The sequence below is a fragment of the Erinaceus europaeus genome, chromosome 3, assembly GCF_950295315.1.
Source record: "Erinaceus europaeus chromosome 3, mEriEur2.1, whole genome shotgun sequence".
NCBI lineage: Eukaryota > Metazoa > Chordata > Mammalia > Eulipotyphla > Erinaceidae > Erinaceus > Erinaceus europaeus.
The window spans coordinates 122,695,864-122,717,358 of NC_080164.1; the positions used below are offsets into that span (position 1 = coordinate 122,695,864).

A 21,495-nucleotide genomic window follows, 5' to 3' on the forward strand; every position below is an offset into this window, starting at 1 on the left:
TGAAAAACATTCATTCTTTCTGGTAGACAATTGTAAGAGAGGCTATTGCTGTACTCAGTATAGGGAGGAGACAAGAAGAAGAGTGAGAAAGAGAGATAATCCCTGGTAAGGATTGATGGCTTCTTTGCCCACATCAGTGATTAAAGTTGTTGCTATGCTTCGCATTGGTTTGGTCTCTTCCACCTGCCTCTGGGAGGTGGTGGTTTAGCCCCTGCTAGTTTCCGGCGCCCACCGCTCCCTGCCCCCTTGTCCCTGCCCCCGAGCCCCTACTGACATCCAGAGTCCAGCCACAGCCCCGGAGGAGAAAGATGGAGAAACACATGGTGTGGTGATTTACCCGCTCGTGAATAAAGATTAAACTGCGTTCTCTGCCCAGCCGTGTGTCCTCGAGTCTCTGTTACCCGCCCGAGAAGCCAGGCCGGCGCTAACAACAAATGGCACCCAAGTCTAGTGCAGATTTATATGATAGCGACTTTTAAGGGGTGACTCTAGAGCAGGTAATATTAGGGGTAGCGGTGGTGATATGGTTGGTGATGAAGAGAAATAACTGACTTTTACAAAAATGCTACTGTTAAGAGAGAAGAAGAATGGCTAGGGCTGTGTTTGGAATTATTAACATGCATTATAGACATTACTTGAATAGCAAGACTCAAATGCTCCATTGACATTAACCCATCACTTTGGCAGTCTTCTCCAAGCTATAGTCTTTCTGGCTCCATCCTTGCCCCCATCACCATCTCTCTCCCTCCTTCTCTCTGAAGTATGACCACAAATGCTACTGGAATATCAGAATATTGGCTGAAATAAAAAGGTTGAACACCACCCATGTGCCCTTTGCCTTAGAAGCAAAGATAGGAGTAGCTCACTGGATGAATAGCTAACTGAAGTAAGAAAAGTTTGAGTTCATTAAAAATGTCCCTGTGGTTGAAATTTTCACACTGTTTCAGAATAGTCTGAGACACCATGAAGTCCTTTCTATGGTTAAAATCCCCGTTAAAATTTCCTAAAGAAGCAATAATCACGATTATAAATTTGTCATTTTTTTATCTATTGGATACTGAGAGAAATCCAGAGGAAAGAGGAGATGAGAGGCAGAGAGAGAGAGACAGAGAGAGATGAGAGAGATGAGAGAGATGAGAGAGAGAGAGACCTGTAGCCCTGCTTAACCACTAGTGAAGCTTTCCCCCTGCAGGTGAGGGCTAGGGGTTTGAACCTGGATCTTTGCACATTGTGACATGTGCACTTAGCCAAGTGTGCCCACCACCTGGCCTTGAAATTTGTAAGTATTACTTGTCTCCAGGTATAAGGATGGTTTCTGGTGATAAGTGCCACAATTTCCATAAGAGCAGGGTTGAATATAACAAGATCTTGAAAGAACACTTAGACACTATCTTGGAAACTGGTGACCACAAATGATGCAGTTTTAGCAAACTCAGTTTGTTTACTGCCCAAGGACACAAGTTACCAAAAACTGGCAGAACATAGGAGATATTAGTGAAAATGTGAAAGAAAAACACTTTTAGGTACAAAAAATCCTCCTGACTTTTCAAAGGCATTTTCCATACCATAAGCCATGAAATATAAAAACTACTATTAAGTAGACAGTGACTGTATTAGGAAGATTCAGAATGAGTCAATTTTACTTTAAGTTTGGAATTAAGCAAAGGATGAAGATTCTGTTTAAGGAAGAAGCCTAGAATTAGATAAAAGACTAGACCTAGTTGCTATTAACCTAATAGCAAAAAATCTATTATCAGAACTATATTAACAAGGAGAGATTTTAGTATTGCAACTATTAAACAAGTTCAGAAAACAAAAGATAAAATATTGAGTCTCTTAAAAAAGAAACTAATCATTAGCAAATCAGATAATTCACAAGTATTCATAACCTTGGGGGCTGGGAGGTGGAACACAGGTTGAGTGCACACATTGCAGTACGCTAGACCTGGGTTCAAGCCCCATTTCCCCACCTTCATGAAGGAACTTCATGTCTCTGATATCTGATTACTGTAAAAAATGGCGACTAATCCCTAACACTGCAAAAACGGTATCATCTGTTTTCCATCTACACCATGCCTCGGCCTCGCGTGAGCTTTATGTGCAGCTTGGCAATACGAGAATCCGGCATGAAGCCCAGCCGGTCTATCTTGGCGTTACTCTCGATCGCACCCTGTCATTTCACGAACATCTCATAAAAACTGCAGCAAAGGTGGGTGCGAGGAATAACATCATTGCAAGACTGGCCAGCTCCTCATAGGGCGTGAGCGCTTCCACACTACGATCATCATCTCTGGCATTATGCTATTCCACTGCAGAATACTGTGCCCCAGTATGGTTCCGTAGCCCCCATGTCCACTTGGTCGATTCCAAATTATATTCCTCCATGAGAATAATTTCTGGAACCATCCGTTCCACCCCGGTTCCATGGCTGCCAGTTCTTAGCAACATCGCCCCGCCAGATATTCGTCGGGATGTGGCATCATCTAAGTTCATTTCCCACGTCTACGCTCTACCGGACCTGCCAATATACGTGGATATCTTCACCCACCCTGTCCAACACTTGACGTCTCATCACCCAATCTGGTCCCCTACGCCTACACTGAACTTCTCTGTTCCAGACTCTTGGAAACAGAGTTGGCAGTCAGCTGAGGTAAAGAACAAACACCTCATCACAGACCCCTGCAAGCGTCAACCCGGCTTTGACCTAGCACGTTATGATTGGGCCCTCCTCAATCACTATCGAACAGGCCATGGCCGGTGCGCCGCTATGTTCCATCGCTGGGGGGCCAGAGACGACCCGAACTGCCCCTGTGGCTCCAGACAGACTATGACCCACATAGTCAACGACTGCCACCTCTCCAGATTCAAAGGAGGTCTCGAAACTTTACATCAGGCTCAACCTGACGCTGTTGACTGGCTACGGAAGAAGGGCAAATGCTAGAAGAAGAATGAAGGAACTTCACAAGAGATGGAGCAGTGCTGCAGATAATCTCTTGTCCTCTTGTTCTCCCTTCCTCTCTCGATTTCTGTTTCTATCCAAAATAAATTTTAAAAAAAACATTAGTAACCTTGAACTAGAAATCCATCTGTGAGAATTTATTGGAAGACTGAATCAAAGATTCACAAAATCATAGGTGCCCAAGTAAATAATCAACACACCACAATCTTCAATATCAATAATAGAGAAAGAAGCTAAATACCCTGCAATAAAGCAAAAGTTACATTCAAAACATTCCAATAAAGTCAACAAACATGATTTAAGCATGCTTTATATGCTGATCACATTGCTAGGTGTAGAGAAACAAAAAAACTTACTGATACATGATAGTCTTTCTCTCAATATAGTCTCATCATAACACATTGGCTTAATGATGTGATCAAAAACCATCAGGAAAATGTAAAACAAAGATAAATATTTATGATAAAATGAATAAATGAAATGCAAAATAACTATGCTTTCTTTCGTGACAAATACACCTAGGGGGAAAAGAAAGATAGTTCTGAGAAGGACAGTGGAAAGTAAAGTGCAGCGTGTTCAATAAGCCATTATCACCAATCTCAATTTGACAGGCAATTTCTCATGCCATCTGTTATATATCAAATAGTCTCCTTAAACATTTCTTTTTTTTTCTTCTAATGTTCAGGAGACATCTTCTTCTGTTAACTCCATCTGTTTGAGGCAATTTGGGCTATAGCACCAGAAACACTAATGTATTCAGAGAGTGAATATGATATTGAACTGATACAAATATGATATTGAACTGATACAAATATATGATATTGAACTGATACAAATTCCCAAATTGACATGCCTGCCCCTTATGAAAGAGAAAAAGCAATAAGCCAGAGAATTTTAAGGGCACTATCAACCAAAGAATGACAAAAGTCATACTCAGTTAACATTTTATGAAAACAAATATAATTCATCTATTCAGCCTTTAAGCTCAACAGACAATAACATGTTTTCATAACCCATGATCTTTGGCTAACAAAATGATTTCCTTTACTTGGTTTAAATGTATGTTTGTTACATGTCATCCCGTTTTCATTCAATGTTTTATTGAAAGTACTAATAAATAGTAAACACTTTTGAGTGTGTCAAAGGGTGCCAAATTGATGGACTTATTTGGTCCTGGTTTGACTGGCAACATGTCGAACAATATGATTTGATAAATAATCATTGCTTCTGTGCTTTTTACTTCTTTTTATTTCCTTTTCTTCTTCAGTCAGTCATTCAGCACACAGCATGTAGCCTGGATTATCTTCTCAAGCTTGAGATTCCAGTGCTTTATCTACTGTGCCACCTCTGGGGTCAACCTAGATTATCTTCTAAGTACTGAGTGTTGAGGAGTGAATAAGAAAAAACAACCCCTGCTCACAAAAGACTCACAATGCAGTTAAGGAGGTATAAAAAAATTATAAAGAATTTAATTTCAGATTATGATAACTACTATAAGAAAAAGGTAGATGGGGGTTGGGCTGTAGCACAGCGGGTTAAGCACACATGGCGCAAAGTGCAAGGACCAGCGAAAGGATCCCGGCTCGAGCCCCCGGCTGCCCATCTTCAGGGGGGTCACTTCACAAGTGGTGAAACGGGTCTGCAGGTGTCTTTCTCTCCCCTCTCGGTCTTCCCCTCCTCTCTCGATTTCTCTCTGTATTATCCAGCAACAATGACATCAATAACAACAACAATAATAATAACCACCACAACAATGATAAAACAACAAGGGCAACAAAAGGGGGGGAACCCTCCAGGAGCAGTGGATTTGTAGTGCAGGCACTGAACCCCAGCAATAACCCTGGAGGCAAAAAAAAAAAAAAGGAAAAAGTGAAACAGGTGAAGAGTGACTGTGGGCACGGCTTGTTGTTTTGATGCCTCGGAGGAGGTGATGTCCAAGTAGCTGCCTGAATGAAGTAGAGACCAATAGTCACCAACACCTGTATTGCAAATCCCTCTTGTGAAATATAAAACAAAATCCTTTCTGTGCTCTAGGTTCTGAAACATCTGGACATAGCCCATGGCTTCTGGAACAACATACATTTCTGAAGAGAGAGACAGCTTACTGGCAGCCTAGCACTTAAAGCACACCAAACAAGTCTATGTACATTTTGCTTTAGCTTAGTTATCCGCAACTCTGAAATGTTGAGATTCCCAAGCCCAGGTTATCTACACTTGAGAATTCATGCCAACTACATTCTATAGTGCGATCACTTGAAGAAGTTTCGTCTAGACAAAACTAAAAATGCTGCAGTGAAAACTCTGTGTCTTCCCACAGACACTCTAATGTCTAACTATTGAATATCTCTATCGCAAGAGTATCCCTTCTCCAATGACCACCAACACCCTAAAATAGTGGTGGGATTTTTTTTCTTACATTCCCTCCAGTATTTTTAAATCTATTTTGGACACTAAGACAGACAAATAAACAATAAATGAAGTATTTGGTCTTTTTTATTTTTAAGTTTCCTCTCCAACATCTCTGCACCTAGGTACAGTACTTTCTTAACTTGGCCAGTTACAGGTGGCAAAGAGTAAAAGATCTACCCTGCCATTAACCAAATAGAAGCCTCAGTGAAAAGGATCAAGAGCTCTGTGTTTCATCAATTTAACATCCCGGCATTAGCACCAGCCAAGTAGACACATCCAGGCTGCCAAGACAAACAAATGGGGCTTGGCAGAAGAGGGGACCAGTTTATGGAGACAGCACTCCAGTCTAAACTTCTTAAGGAGTTGGAATAAATGTGCTTTTATTGAGAAGGTGCTGCTCCATCTAAAAAGCCCAGATTCAGTTCAGACACTACCACCTTTCACTGGTTGTGTTGGCTTAAGGTGTGTACAGCCCAGTGACTGTGCAAAATCTGCGTCACAGCTACCTGCTGCTCACTTTCTAAATCCCCAAACCAAAACTTTTGCAGCCACAGTGAACACTGCCTGTTTTATCAGAAAGAAAATAAGTGAAAGGTGGATGCTGGGCCACAGAGTCTTTCCCTGCCTCCACCCCAGCCTCACCAAAATAGGGAGTTACAGTAGGTGGATACAAGATTAAGGGTCCTCTCTGTTTCCCTGGCCTGGTGGACAGATTTTACACTTGGTGTGGAGTAGCACGCTTTCATTCCTCCTGCAGCTGCTGGACAGTAGCCAAACACTTCTTAAAGGTTAACTTTCTTGGAGATGGGAATGAGAGGGAGATTCAGGTTTTGTTTTTTTTTTAAACTCTGAAATAATTTTACAGAGTTTTAAATATTAGATGTCAATATATATTTCTTTTAAATTACCAAACATCTTACTCTCTGCTAGACTCTAGGTAGAGCACTGAGAAGACAAAAAAAGGTTATAGAACTCACTATCCTTGAGCAACTAGTAATCTAATTTAGTCAAAGACTCTGGCAACAATAAAAACAATAAACAATAAAATTACAACATCTTGAATGTTTGTGAAACCCATTTCCAAGAATGTGCAGAAAGAATCTCTATAAAGTAATGCACCGGAATTCCATGAGCCACATAGGAAAAGGTAGTCTCATTATTAAGTGTTCAAACCGTAAAACCTTTATCTTAAAACTTTGAAGGATTTATTTAAACTGTGTTTCACCAGAAGAATCTTCAAGTATTCACTGTACCAAGCAATTCCCATAGAAGAGGCAGAAGTGTTCCATTCATTCTAAGATGCCACAAGCACTTGGTCTACATCCTCAAATCAACCCAAATCAGGAGAAAGAATATTCACAAGCTAATGAACAGCATTGCTTAGTCAATGGCAACTAAGATACTCAAATATAATCAGAGTCCCAGACAGACTTGGAGCTCAGGAACTTAGAGAGGCAGAGCTATTTTCAAGGGAGAGTAGTCCTTTGGAGACTTTTCCAAAGATGCAATCAATACCTTAGAGAGAGCTGAAAGATTCCAAGGAACCAACCAAGCAGAAGGAATAGCTGGTAAAGGGAGAAGCAAGAGGAAGAAATGAGTTTAGCAAGTCCCAGGAAAAACTACAAGGCCAATGTAGCTGGACTGTTGTCAGCTAGGGAGTAGTGGCAAAGAAGGACTAGGGCTCTATTTCAGCCAAGTCCTAGATGATTGAAGGCTTAGCGGATCTGGAAAGGAAACCAGATTTCAGTCTGACAGTAATGAGGGACTACTGTGCAGGGTGAGTTAAACATGGGGGCAAGAGTGGTGTGATCTACTTGGGTTTTTTTTTCTGATCTACTTGTTTTTAAAAATCAATCTGGCCGCATTCATTTATCCAATTAGTTGCTGGGCGCTAACCATATTGTAAATCCCAGGAAAATAGAAGTAACAATGAAGAAAAATGGCAGTATCTCTAACTTCATGAAGCTTGGGAATGGAATAGAGATACCAGGAGACACTGCTGTAACACAAACAAATTATTTTAATATGTCAAGTACAGGTTCCTTCTTTTCTCGTCTCTTCTTTTTTCTTTTCCTTTTCTTTTCTTTTTTCTTCTCTTCTCTTTTCTTCTCTTCTCTTCTCTTTCTTTCTTCTTTCTTTCTTTTTTTCTTTCTTTCTTTCTTTCTTTCTTTCTTTCTTTCTTTCTTGCCTCCAGGGTTATTGCTAGAGCTCGGTTGGTGCCTACACTATGAATCCACTGCTCCTGGAGGCCATCTTTTTCTATTATTGTTGTTGCTGTTTGAACAAAATAAGCCAGTCTTCAAAACCTCCTTTGCTTATATAAATGAACTCTGTGACTGTTAAGATACAGCTTAATCTTCCTGACATTGGTTGGATTGTCCAGAATTCTCATCTTGGAGAGATAAAGAAGACACAAGAGCACTGTCCTGTAGGTGTCTTTCTAGCACTTTTCCAACACACTTCTAACAGTTAAACATTCTCAAAATTAGAATAATATAAAGATACGTTGTTTTATAATCTTTTGGAATTTTTTTTTTTGAAAAAAATTTTTTTGAACTCTAAGGAATGGGAGTTAGTTCACCTGTAAGAACACACACATACACATGGCTGTGTGTGAGACTTTGGGTTCTATTTATCTACAAAATGAAATGGGAAAACCGTGACTGTCACAGAGCTGTATTATAAATAGTGAAATGATGTTTTCCTTCTTCCTTGTCTTCTTTCTATCTGTCCATCTTTCCCTTTCTTTCAAAAAGATAAAGAATATCAGGCGAGAGAAGCTGTTTTGCAATACTGTACATATGCCAGGCCCTGGATTCATCCCACCCAAAAGAAGAATTCATGCTATATGAAAATGTTCATACTAGAAACAATTTTAGATCTCACTTATAAATTCTAATTTACCAACAGTGAAAATTACACAAAAACAAAAATAATCTGATTGATAATGTTTCACAATTATCATGGTTAGGATCTAATGGATTTCTCATTGTTTTTATAGTAGCCGTGAACATTTATAAAAGTCTTAATGAACAACAGATCAGGGCAAGAGACAATTGTTTTCAAATACAAATAATCTAACAACAAATAGTATTCAACTAGTTAGTAGTCCATCACTGTTAATTTTAATTTCTTCATAATTTTACTAGCAACTGCCTACATGATAATTATATTAATGAGGAACTGGATATATCAGTTATTTAAGGTGCTTTCAACTAGTCACTTATAAATGAGAGATCTGAAGCAAGACACAGTGATTAAAAAAAGTATTATCCAAACATTTAAGGTTATGCACCACTATCCTATCAGGCAAACAATGAAATAGTAATATTTCTTCTTAGACACCGATGTGTAGATTTACAAAGTTAAATAATGTCAAACTTTACATATATTAAAACAAACTTCAGGTCAAGTTGGAATATTCTGAACTTAGTTCATTGCTTATTTTGCATGCATTACATGATCCCTCCCTTCACCTTCCAATCACATTCCCAAGTGAAACTATACCTCTTTTTATTTTTTTTTCCCATAAGACAAAAAGATATTTCTTAAATTTCAACAAGATAATACCTTTCTTACTGGGAATAGTCATTAGTCATTATCTTATACTTAAAATTTCTCTGTATATAACTTCCTAGAATACATCATTGTAAATATTATTATAAATCATATGACAATCATAACTGAAACCCCTATTATCCTCTTAACAAATTAGCCCTCTTGCCCCCCCTAGTGGTAACTGAACACAAAATTGTTTAGTTTTCCAGAAAAATAAAAAACAACGCTGAAGTATATGCATACACATTTAGAAATATACTTAGAAGACACAGTAATAATTAGTCATTAACAGTGTGGTCCAAGAGGCTTATAAATACTAGCCAGAAGACACAAAATTAGAGTTGAAAGATATGACTGGCATTCTAACTCCAATCCAGATTAGTTATCTAATATCTAGGTTCCGCTTCATCTCTTCAATAAAGCTTATAATAATTACTTCAAAGGTTTGTCATAAGAATTAAGAGAAAACACTGATATGCCAGAATACACTAGGCTATTTAGTTTCTAAAACTAAAATATTTTCAGTCGTATAAAAATAATCATAAAAATGTATCATATTCATTCTGATTATATACCCCTGATTTAGCTCAGTGGTTTTCAAAATTTGTTTTGTGAAACACTGGATATCCTGAGACCTGTTGTCTTAAAGGGATATTGCAAGACCAAGACTATTTTAACCTTAATATGGAAATATTTTTTAACGAAATTTTATTTATTTTTATTTTTTTCCCTTTTGTAGCCCTTGTTATTATTGTTGTTTCTATTGTTGTCATTGTTGTTGGATAGGACAGAGAGAAATGGAGAGAGGAGGGGAAGACAGAGAGAGGGAGAGAAAGATAGACACCCGCAGACCTGCTTCACCGCCTGTGAATCGACCCCCCCCTGCAGGTGGGGAGCTGGGGCTCCAACTGGGATCCTTACTCCAGTCCTTGTGCTTTGCGCCACCTGCACTTAACCCGCTGTGCCACCACCCAACTCCCTATATGGGAATATTTTTACTTTTTATCATTGTTTATATTTGCTAAGGGTACAAAAGGCAATGATAGGCACAACTTTTGGCATGGTAGCATAAATCAGGGCAATGGCACCCAACAGTGCTAAGAATCATGTTATCTTCATTGCCACACACTTCTTTTTTTATTTATTCATTTATTTATTCTTTTTTGTTGCTCTTGTTGTTTTTTTACTGTTGTCGTTGTTGTTGGGTAGCATAGCGAGATATGGAGAAAGGAGGGGAAGACAGAGAGGAGGAGAGAAAGATAAGACACCTGCAGACCTGCTTCACCGCCTGTGAGGTGACTCTCCTGCAGGTGGGGAGCTGGAGGCTCGAACCGGGATCCTTATGCCGGTCCTTGCGCTTTGTGCCACCCGCACTTAACCCGTTGCGCTACCACCCAACACCCCATTGCCGCACACGTCTAACAATTAATTTTAAAAATCCAATTGAGGGGCTAGGTCATGGCACACCTGGTAGAGGGCACATATTACCTACCATGTGCAAATCCCACCCCCACCCCCACATACTGAGGGCAAGCTTCATGAGTGGTGAAGCAATGCTGCAGGTGTCTCTTTTTTGCCATTTCTATATCTCTCCCTTCCCTCTCAATTCCTCTTTGTCTCTATCCAAAATATAAAAGAAAAAAATAACGGAAAAAAAAAATAGCTGCCAGGAACAGTGAATTTGTTATTCAGGCACCAAATCCCAGCAATAACTCTGGTGGTAAACAAAATAATAATAATAATAGTAATAATTTAAAAAATAAGCAAGCCGGGACTGGATGGTGGTGCACCTGGTTAAGGGACATGTTAGAAAGTGCAAGGACCCAGGTTCAAGCCCCCAGTCCCCACCTGCAGAAGGAAAGCTTTGTGAGTGGTGAAGCAGTGCAGCAGGTATCCCTCTGTCTCTCTCCCTATCACCCCCTTCCCTCTCGATTTCGGACTGTCCCTATCCAATAAATAGATAATAATTTTTTTAAAATAAGCAAGCCAACCGAATTTAGCAATGTCCTGATAAGTCAGTCACAATTTTATTGGATATGTAAGATGCAGGTAAAATTTTTAAATAAATTATGTGATGTAAATATTGCACTTTAATTTCATGCCAAAATAAAAGAAAAGCCTTGCAGAAGATCATTTGCTCAACTGTTTGGGTTGCGGATTGAAGTAGCTGCTTCTTTTCTCAGAACACTATACTTACTTGAAATAATCATTAGTGTAAATTATGGTTACTTAAACTTTGGTATTTGGCAAGCATCCTGAAAATGAATAAAGTGAGACTGCATTTTCAAGGAAAAAGAGTTCGTTGTCAAGGATAAAACTCAAGTTGTCCCATGAAAAGTAGTATTTTAGAATATGTGCGTCTGCTACAGTGAGTCTGATATCATCCCAATACTTACAAACTTTTACCTGAGTTGATCTGTATTAACAGATGCTAATGTTGTAATATCTAGTAACTCACTGAACCAATACTTTCCAAATGGCCAACGAATAAATCACAAAATCATACATGCTTTAAAAGGTCCACTAAAAGTACAACAGAGATATTAATGTAACAGAGTACAAGAACATTTGCTATGGCTTCAGAGTCTGCATTGCAACTAACCTTCACTGTACATCAAAACTCCTCTGATAAAGTGATTTTTTTTAAACACTGTTGAATTTCATCTGTTTCATAAAGAAAGGATAAGACAATCTTCATTATCTGTCAATGCTATTGATTACTAAAATACTCTTTTATTTCCCAACTTAGTATGTCTTTAAGACTAAATTTCACCCACCTGCAAGGGAGTTGCTTCACAGGTGGTGAAGCAGATCTGCAGGTGTCTATCTTTCTCTCCCCCTCTCTGTCTTTCCCTCCTCTCTCCATTTCTCTCTGTCCTATCCAACAATGATGACGTCACTAACAACAACAATAATAACTACAACAATAAAACAAGGGCAACAAAAGGGAATAAATAAAATACAAAAATTAATTATAAAAAAGACTAAATTTCTTCATACACTTCTAGCTAAACAATATAGAAGCCAAAGTGGAGGCCTTAACAGCTTGTTCTATTAGATCGTTTTAATTTTTAAACATTTGCTAAGATCAACCAATGACATGCTTCTCATTGATTACCACTTTTGAAAATATGATTGTTCTACATAAAAGTAATTTGTTAACATAGAACAGTCTTAATATAAAATAACAAATCAATATTTTTAAAAATTGTATTTTAATTTCCAATATGGTTAATTTAAGTAGACATAAGTCATATAAAAGAAACTTCTTTGAGATCATGCATAATTTTTTTAGTGTATAGTGGTCTGAGGTTCATACACTCTTCTCTCTGCCTTTCTGAGTCTATCTGGAAAAAAGAAAAAATAATCAAGAACAAGGCCAAAGAAGAAACTTAGCCTGTCAGAACACTAACTTACATGAGTCAGACCCCAGAACTCCAAGGTTCAATTTCTGATCACATTTTATGCCCAAACTAGCAGTCCTCAGGTCCCTTTCCTACTCTCTCATAGGAAAAAAAAAAAAAAAAAAAAGAGACAAAGAACCAGACATCACTCTGGTACATGTGCTGCTGGTGACTGAACTCAGGACTTCATGCTGGAGACTCCAATGCTTTATCCACTGTGCCACCTCCCGGACCACAGTAGTTTTTTTTCTTAATAAAACAGACTAACCTACTAGTTCATCTTCAACATACTCTATGCTACACCTAAGGAAGATGGTTCAATATTGGGGCAGCTTGGAATGTTCCTACTCATGACCACAGAATGTGAGCTCAGATCCACAGCGATGCAGAGGTCACATAAACTCCTAAACTGACTATGGGCCCCAGATTACATCAAATCGACGGGTTTACAGTCAACAATATTTATACCCGTCCCCCATATTAGGGAGCTACTCTCTTCCCTTATCCAGCTTTCTGTCCCTTTTCCAGCCATGACATCACCTCCCCAGACAATAACTTGGATCCACCTGCATATCAGATGTCAGGCTCAGGGGGAAAAAAAACAACAACAAGTATAGCCACAGGCCCTTTGGAATATAACTAAAATATGCCTACTAGCTATCTACAAAATGGAGGACCCTCCCCAACACTTCATCTGCACTATTCCAGCCTTTAGGTTCATGATTGTTCAACAATTTGTTTGGCTTTGTATGTTAACTCTCTTTTCAGTCACCAGGTTCCAGATGCTAGCAGGATGCTGACCAGACTTCCCTGGACAGACAACCCCACCAATATGTCCTGGAGCTCCGATTCCCCAGAGCCCTTCCCCACTAGGGAAAGTGGGAGGCAGGCTGGGAGTATGGATTGACCAGTCAATGCCCATGTTCAGTGGGGAAGCAATTACAGAAGCCAGACCTTCCACCTTCTGCAACCCACAATGACTTTCGGTCCATACTCCCAGAGGGATAAAGAATAGGAAAGCTATCAAGGTAGGGGATAGTATACAGAGATCTGGTGGTGGGAATTGTGTGGAGTTGTATCCCTCTTATCCTATGGTTTTGTTAATGTCTCCTTTTTTAAATAAATTTTAAAAAAAATTTTAAAGAAAGAAAAGTAAATAAAAAATAAATCCCTCTCTCAGATTTAAGAATGTCATCATATCCCTCTCTCAAAACACATTTCAAAGAAAGTATTAAAGTTGGGTTCCATTGAAAGGAACTATTTCTTTCATATTGCTATTCTAGTGAATCCCCACTATACAACAACAACAAAACCAAAGCTATGCTAGCAAGTGCTCTCAGAAATAATCATCAGAGGGAGTCAGGCAGTAGTGCAGCTGGTTAAGCACACATGGTGCCAAGTGGAATGGATCCTGGTCCAAGCCCCCAGCTCCCCACCCACAGGAGGTGGCTTCTCAAGCAGTGAAGCAGGTGTGCAGGTGTCTTTATCTCCTCCTCTGTGTCTTCTCCTCCTCTCTCCATTTCTCTCTGTCCTAGCCAACAACAACAACATCTATGACAACAATAACAACTACAACAAGCACAACAAGGGCAATAAAATGGGAAAAATAACCTCCAGGAGCAGTGGATTAGTAGTGCAAGCACTGAGGCCCAGTACATGTGCTGCCGGGGATCAAACTCAGGACCTCACGCTTGAGAGTCCAGTGCTTTATCCACCGCACCACCTCCCAGACCACAATAAAATATAAAATTTTATTAAAATTATTTTTAAAAGACATTGGTGAATATGCAGTGTCTCAAACTTATCTGCAATATATGAGTTGGGAGAAATTATCCAAATATCAATAGAAAGTATAGCAAGGAAAAAGACTTCAACAAAGTTGCTTAAAACGTGCTTTTAAATAATAAAATATAATTATTAAGATAGAATATTTTTCCAAAGAATTGAAAACTTGAAGGAAAAATTTCAAACATAAAAATAAGATATAAAGAGAACTTTTTTATTTATAAAAAGGAAACATTAACAAAACCATAGGATAAGAGGGGTACAACTCCACACAATTCCCACCACCAGATCTCTGTATCCCATCACCTCCCCTGATAGCTTTCCTATTCTTTAACACTCTGGGAGTATAGACCCAAGGTCAGTCAGTGTCCGATGCAGAAGGTGGAAGGTCTGGCTTCTGTAATTGCTTCCCCGCTGAACATGGGTGTTGACCGGTCAATCCATACTCCCAGCCTGTCAAGGAGACCTTTTAATGAAATACAAATGAAACTGAAAAGCTTAGGAAGCAGACACAGCCAATCAGTTCTCCACTAGGAAAAAAGAAAATAATGACTCAGACCCAGGATGCTCTAAAAGCTCCAAAAACAATTAGCTAGATCATCAATTAACCCACACCTAAGTTTACAAAGGCAAATTAATAATTAAAATGGCAAAGATCAACATTAAAGAAAAAAATGTTAAAAATCTATTAGAGAAGTTAGCTATAAGGGAAATACCATCAGCTGACTTTTCAACAGAAACTCTTTATTCTAGAAAGACCTGAGAGGATATAATGGAAGCTTGGGTTGGAAAATAAATCCCCCCAAGAATATTCTATTCATCTAGGTTGTCAATCTGATTTGAAGCAGTGATGAAGAGCTTTCTTGATAAGCAACAGCTAACAAAATTCACCCACACTACATCAGACTCTTCAAGATACTAAAGGGACTTACATACAGGTAATATTTTGAACACTCTATCTCATATGGTATAAACAAAGAAAGGGAGTAAGCAAGGCCCAGTCAAGAGCAGATGAAACTTTTTTTAGATAAAAATAAAAAGAGATATTGAACTAAAACATCTATAGTTGTGTAAATCAGGGTTGATTCCAAAATAAAAAAGTATTATGATATTTAACAAATAATAGAGAGAGATTGGAAATAGAAAGCACCACAACATAATAAAGACTATGTATGACAAACCCATAATTAGCACACTCAGTGAGGAATAATTGAAAGCTTTTTCACTGAGATGTGAAATAAGACAAGGCTGTATACTCCGACCATAACTGTTTAACATAGTTTTGAAAGTCCTAATAACAGCAGTCAGGCAAGTAAAATATATAAAATAAATAGCATACAAATTGCAAAAAGTAAATTCAGGAAAATCTCAAGATACAAAGTTGATATATGTAAGTTTGTTAAACTTCTTTCTTTTGCCACTGGGGGCTTCACTTCTCTCTCTCTTTTTTTGTTTCTCCCAGAAAAAGACAGACAGAGAGATGAGAAGAGGCACTACAACATCAAAGTTTCCCCAATCCAGTAGAGGTTTGACTCAAACTTGGGCCATACAATTGCAGGCCAAGTCAAAGGAATGGGGAAATGTAGGAATTCCATTTATAACTTCACCAGAAATAGTAAGATAATTTAAAGTAAACCTAACAAAGGAGTCAACTTTACAATGAAAACTTTAATTACTCCTGGGTGACAAAGATAAGGTAGCATGGCAGAAAGAGCCCAAAGAATGACAGTGTTGGTCTGCTTCTAAATTCTGCTTCTAAGACACCTTCTGTTTCATTGGTTTAATCCCCCCCCTGTTTAACACTGTATTCTATTTACATAACCACTGTTAACTAAGCACCGCCCTGCCCTCCAGGGCATTGGTTTAATCCTTACTGTTTTGCATGCTTTTTCCTTCTCCCCACCCCCTATCCTACATCCTCTTTGGACCTGACACTTCCGCCTCAGGATATATAAAAACAGGATTGTGATTACAGGTAGCTTAGATTGCGCTGCGTTCCACATGAATAAAGACTGAACTGCGTACCACTCAGCCATGAGTCCCTGGTCGTCTCTCTCTACCGCCTGTGAACCTAGCCCAGCCTGGCAAATGGCGCCTGAACAGGGACTGGCACGACAGGGAAGGTTATTGTTATGATTAAGGCCTAGATTAAAGAGGACACCTAAAAAAAAAAAAAAAAAAAGATGTTCAAGTTACAGGACACTGAGAGACAGCTCATCTAGTATAGTGCACATGTTGCCATATATGAGAAGCCAGGTTAGAGCTTCCGACCATTATATTGACATGCTTGTAGGGAGGAAGCTGTAGAGTGGTATGAGGGGGATCTCCCTCTCCCTCTTTAGTGCTGTCTCTCACCCTAGAGAAGAAAGGGGAAAAATTGCTTTTTGGAGTGATATGGTCATGTAGGCACCAAACCCCAGTGCTATATATAAAATTTGCCTGGTGACAGACCATCTTGAGTTATGGGTTTCTAAAACTTTAAGGCCCCCGAAATTCTCTTCAGTTTGAAAAATACTGTCTTCTAGAAGTCCTTGTTTTCAGTTAGTTTTACTTTTATTGAATTCTTACTTTACATAAATTTCAATGGAGCATCTGCATGGGACTGGTGTGTCCAAAACCTCTAGATAAGACTATAAAATGTTAAGCTGGATGAAATAAGTTTTAGAATGTTGCATGTTATACTTTGAATTATTTCTGCAGTCACCAGGTTTTCATTAAATGTTGGGCATGTGGGTTTGTGATTATTTTCATGACAACAAACACTAAGACCAAGAAACAAGATCTGTAGTTTAAAGAAATGCAATCTTCCAAAATTTCTCCATAGTCCAATAGACTGCTCTCACATATTTTGCTTCCAGCTCTGTTGTTCCACTTCTTGAACATCTACAGATGTGTTCATTGCAGTGATTCATTCAAAAAGGGCATAAACTAAAAATGTTTATAGCTTAGACTAGAGTTCAATTCTAGTCAAGTTGTGCTTTTAGACCTGATGAATTTTAAACATGTTATCCAATCATGTCAAATTAATAATAAATTAAACATATGTTTTCTAACACAAAACATTAGTTTGCTATCATCAGCTTCAAGCCTTAATTATTTGTATCTCATCAATAGGTAGATGACTTTTACAGATATTTCAGAAAACAGAGTCACAAAAGAATCATTAAAAGGTATCTTTCCACCAATCCTCTTACTTCCTTATCTTCTATTTTTAACTTAAATTCTAATCCTTGATTTCTTCTTTCCTTTTCTCATCTTCTCTCTTGATAGATAATCTTAACCAAACTTGACATTTTTAATACCTTTTACATTACTAAGAAGTAATAACATATGTATCTTTATGGAAATACTGTGGAGTAGATTTGTACATTACCTTACAGCCAAATAAAAAAAAAAGATCTACAGTAACTATTATTCCTGCTGTGTAAGGAAACTGGCATGCATATCAACTAAGCTTGATCACTATAACCAAATTTCTAGTGACAGAAACCGTTTTTACCCAGTCCTAATATAATTCAAAGCCCAGTTATAAACTTATATCATGCTAACTTTTAAGCTTTTTACCTGGGTACTTACACACCATAATGTGTGCACTTAACTGGGTGTGTCACCACCAGGTCCTTCATAGCTACTTCTAATAAGACAGATATCTTTATCTACCTGTCTCCCTAGGCAACATACATGATCACTCTGTAACATCCCCTCCAGTTTCAGATTTACTTTGAATACACTATCTTATGCCAGATATTGACCCTTACTAACAATACCTTTCCCCACGCATTCAGTATTTTTTCTCTCTTTGCATAGACACCTCAGCATATCACTGTAAAGTCAGATTCTATATGCTGACTAGCATTGAGTTGTACAAACTGAGTATAAATAAATTAGTTCCACTAAAAGAATTTAGTAATTCAAATGAATAATGTTAAAAATAAGAACTGTGGGACTGGAGAAATAGTTCACTTGCTAGGGTGCATGTCTTGCTATTCACACAGACCAGGTTCAAACCTTGGCACCACACAGAGGAAGGTCTTGTGCTGTAGTCAGTTGGAGTCTCTCTCTCTCTCTCTGTCTCTCTCTCTCTCACTCTCTCTCACTCTCTCTCTCTCTCTCTGCACAAAATTTTAAATCCAGTAGCAGTATGTATACCTTCAGTCTTCATTTACACCTGTTACTTCTTGCCACCTAAAAATATGGAACACTTCACAAATTTGCATGTCATCCTTGCACAGGGGCCATGCTAATCTTCTATTGCTTCAATTTTAGTATATGTGCTACTGAAGTGAGCACTTGGTGTCTCTCTCTCTCTCCCTCTCTCTCTCTCTCTCTCTCTTCCCACCCATCCCACCCCCAATGAAAAAGTGACCTGGGAGTGGTAAGATTACAAATGTATAAGACCCACTAAAAGTAAAATAATTTGTGATTTTTGAAAAAGAAAAAAGGGACATTCTATACGTATTACTTTGACCATATTCAAAGTGCAGAAAAAGTATAAATAACTGCACAACTGTGGCCAGGGAAACAGTGCACCAGACTTACATCATAGAGGCTCTGAGTTCAAGTAGTGCTCTGGCTTTTCTCCCTCCCTGGTGTTAAACTCTCATATCTCATATGGAATAAAATATATCTTTAAAAAAATCAAAGAAACTGTCAAATCTTATGTATTTTGTTAAAAGTCCATAGCATAAGTTTTTGAATATATTATTGAAAGTTATATGATTAGATAGGCTGTATTAGTTTCTTATTACTTGGACTAAAATTTACATTATGAATAAATTATCATTCAACATATTATTAGCTTTATTTAGAAGGAATGCAGGTTACAAATTACCTTTGGTCACAGAAGAAAAATAAAGGAATTATCTGTAAAACATTTTTTTAAAAAAATTTATTTATTCCTTTTTGTTGCCCTTATTTTTATTGTTGTAGTTATTGTTGTTGTTATTGATGTCGTCGTTGTTGGATAGGACAGACAGAAATGAAGAGAGGAGGAGAAGACAGAGAGGGGGAGAGAAAGGTAGACACCTGCAGACCTGCTTCACCTCTTGTGAAGCGACTCCCCTGAAGGTGGGGAGCCAGGGGCTCAAACCGGGATCCTCACACTGGTCCTTGCGCTTTGCACCATGTGCACTTAACCTGCTGCACTGCCGCCCAACTCCCATGTAAAACATCTTTAAAAACCTTGTTTTGGGGCCAGGTGGTGGCGCACCTGGTTGAGTGTACAGACCCAGGTTCAAACCCCTCGTCCCCACCTGCAGGAGGAAAGCTTCACAAGTGGTGAAGGAGGGCTGCAGGTGTCTCTCTCTCTCTCTCTCTCTTTATGGCCCTCCCCTCTCAAGTTCTCTCTGTCTCTATCCAGTAATATTTAAAATTTTTTAAAATCTTGTTTTGTAGAAAAACAGTGAAGTCTACAATACTTGAGTTGTAACTGAGAAAGACATAGAAAACACAAAGATGTAGAAAAACATCTAATTTCTCCTACTCATTTTACTTCAACTAACTGTATGCAGGAAAGCAGAAAATACTTCCCCAAACCAAGTTATGTCTGTTAAATGTATTGCCAACCTTTAGATTATTTTCCCTTTGTGACACCTGTTAAAAGTAATTTTTGGAGAGGACCTTTTATTTGGATAGAATATATATTTCAAAAAAAAACAAAAAACAAGAGCATGAACCAGATATAGTATCCACCAAAAAATTTTTATGGAAATAAAATAGCATATTATTTCTTAGGTCCATATAGCATTATTTATTTCTGCCCTAGCTTCCCATGCAAGCAATCACATAAAATTAGTCTCAAAAAAAAAAAAGTACAAACACATACTATGTGCGGTCACTACACCACATGCTAAAGCTAGATGACTATAATGTGAAAACACTGATTCTCTATTTTTCCATTAACCCTTTGAAATGAGTACTATTTTTGTAAAGAAAATTAAGATTTTCCCCCCAAATCCAGTTGCTCATCTATAGACATGGCATAAGAAGGAGGCACGTTTAATCTTAAAGAAAACACTTTCAGGGAGTCGGGCGATAGTACAGCAGGTTAAGCACAGGTGGCGCAAAGCGCAAAGACCAGCATAAGGATCCTGGTTCGAGCCCCCGGCTCCCCACCTGCAGGGGAGTCGCTTCACAAGTGGTGAAGCAGGTCTACAGGTGTCTCTCTCTCTCTCTCCTCCTCTCTGTTCTCCCCCTCCTCTCTCCATTTCTCTCTGTCCTATCCAACAACAATGACATCAATAACAACAACAACAATAAAACAACAAAGGCAACAAAAGGGAATAAATAAATCTATATATAATTTTTTAAAAAGAAGAAGGAGAGCCACTTCTCTTTAGAAAACATTTCAACCTACAGGCTTGAGAAAATGAACTAATAAAATCTGAACCGAATAAAGGCTCACTAAAGACGTAGCTTTTGTTTGATTTTCCAGCCACACATTTGAAATGCAATAAACCAAGCATTCTTCCTTGGGGTTTTTATCTTATGAAAGCAGCATGATTCCCACAACGGGTCATTGCAGAAATGATTTACCAGTGTAGAATAACTCCATCTTGTGGATTGTCATGACCATGGCAATCAGATCTTACCTTTACTAGTTCCATAAGGATAGGATGAGCCTGAGCCTGACAACATGCAAACTTCATAAACGAGAAGACTTGCTTTTTCTATTGGCTATTAATCCTCATGAGCATCCACCTGTATGTCATAAGGATATCTAAGTACCAACCACTCCAATCACCACTGCTACTGCCACCACCACCACACTTAGCTGTTCCAGCCCACCAAGACCAGTAAGAAGCAGTCAGTATTCCTGTGGATCAGACACCAGTGCTATCTACTTTAAGTACTGCTGCTGAAATTTCTGAGAAGGAGATATTCAAGGGTTCTTTAGGAGGCTGAGATAGGGGTGTGTTGAACCCAATGGCCCCCACACTTTAAATGGACTTCTGTCCTCTTGCACACCTTTCTTCCATTAGGTATCTGAAGATGATCATTAGTAGTCTATATGCTTCAATTCAATTACAGTCAAGAAACAGCCTATCATGGCAATAAACTTTCAGCCGCACATTGGTAACTCATCTATTTGATGCCATAATTTTTTTGTTTCTTTTACTTTCCCTTTTGTTGTCCTTGTCATTATTGTTGTTGTAGTTATTAATGTTGTAGTTATTGATGATGTCGTTGTTATACAGGACAGAAAAATGGAGAGAGGAGAGGATGACAGAGAGGGGAAGAGAAAGACAGACACCTGCAGACCTGCTTCACCACTTGTGAAGGGACTCCCTTGCAGGTGGGGAGCCGGGGACTCGAACCGGGATCCTTACACTGGTCCTTTCACTTTGCGACATGTGTGCTTAACCCGCTGTGCTACCGCCG

The 21,495-nt window shown here is 38.6% G+C and overlaps 1 protein-coding gene and 1 non-coding gene across 2 annotated transcripts in view; both read right to left on the reverse strand.

The window, feature by feature from the left end:
• ADAMTS3 (ADAM metallopeptidase with thrombospondin type 1 motif 3) overlaps positions 1-21,495 on the reverse strand; it is a 287,233-nt gene that overhangs the window by 202,350 nt on the left and 63,388 nt on the right. The gene's annotated exons all lie outside the window — the stretch shown is intronic.
• Positions 18,303-18,405, reverse strand: LOC132537842 (U6 spliceosomal RNA). Its single transcript, XR_009549267.1, has one exon. It is a non-coding gene; the product is annotated as a U6 spliceosomal RNA (small nuclear RNA).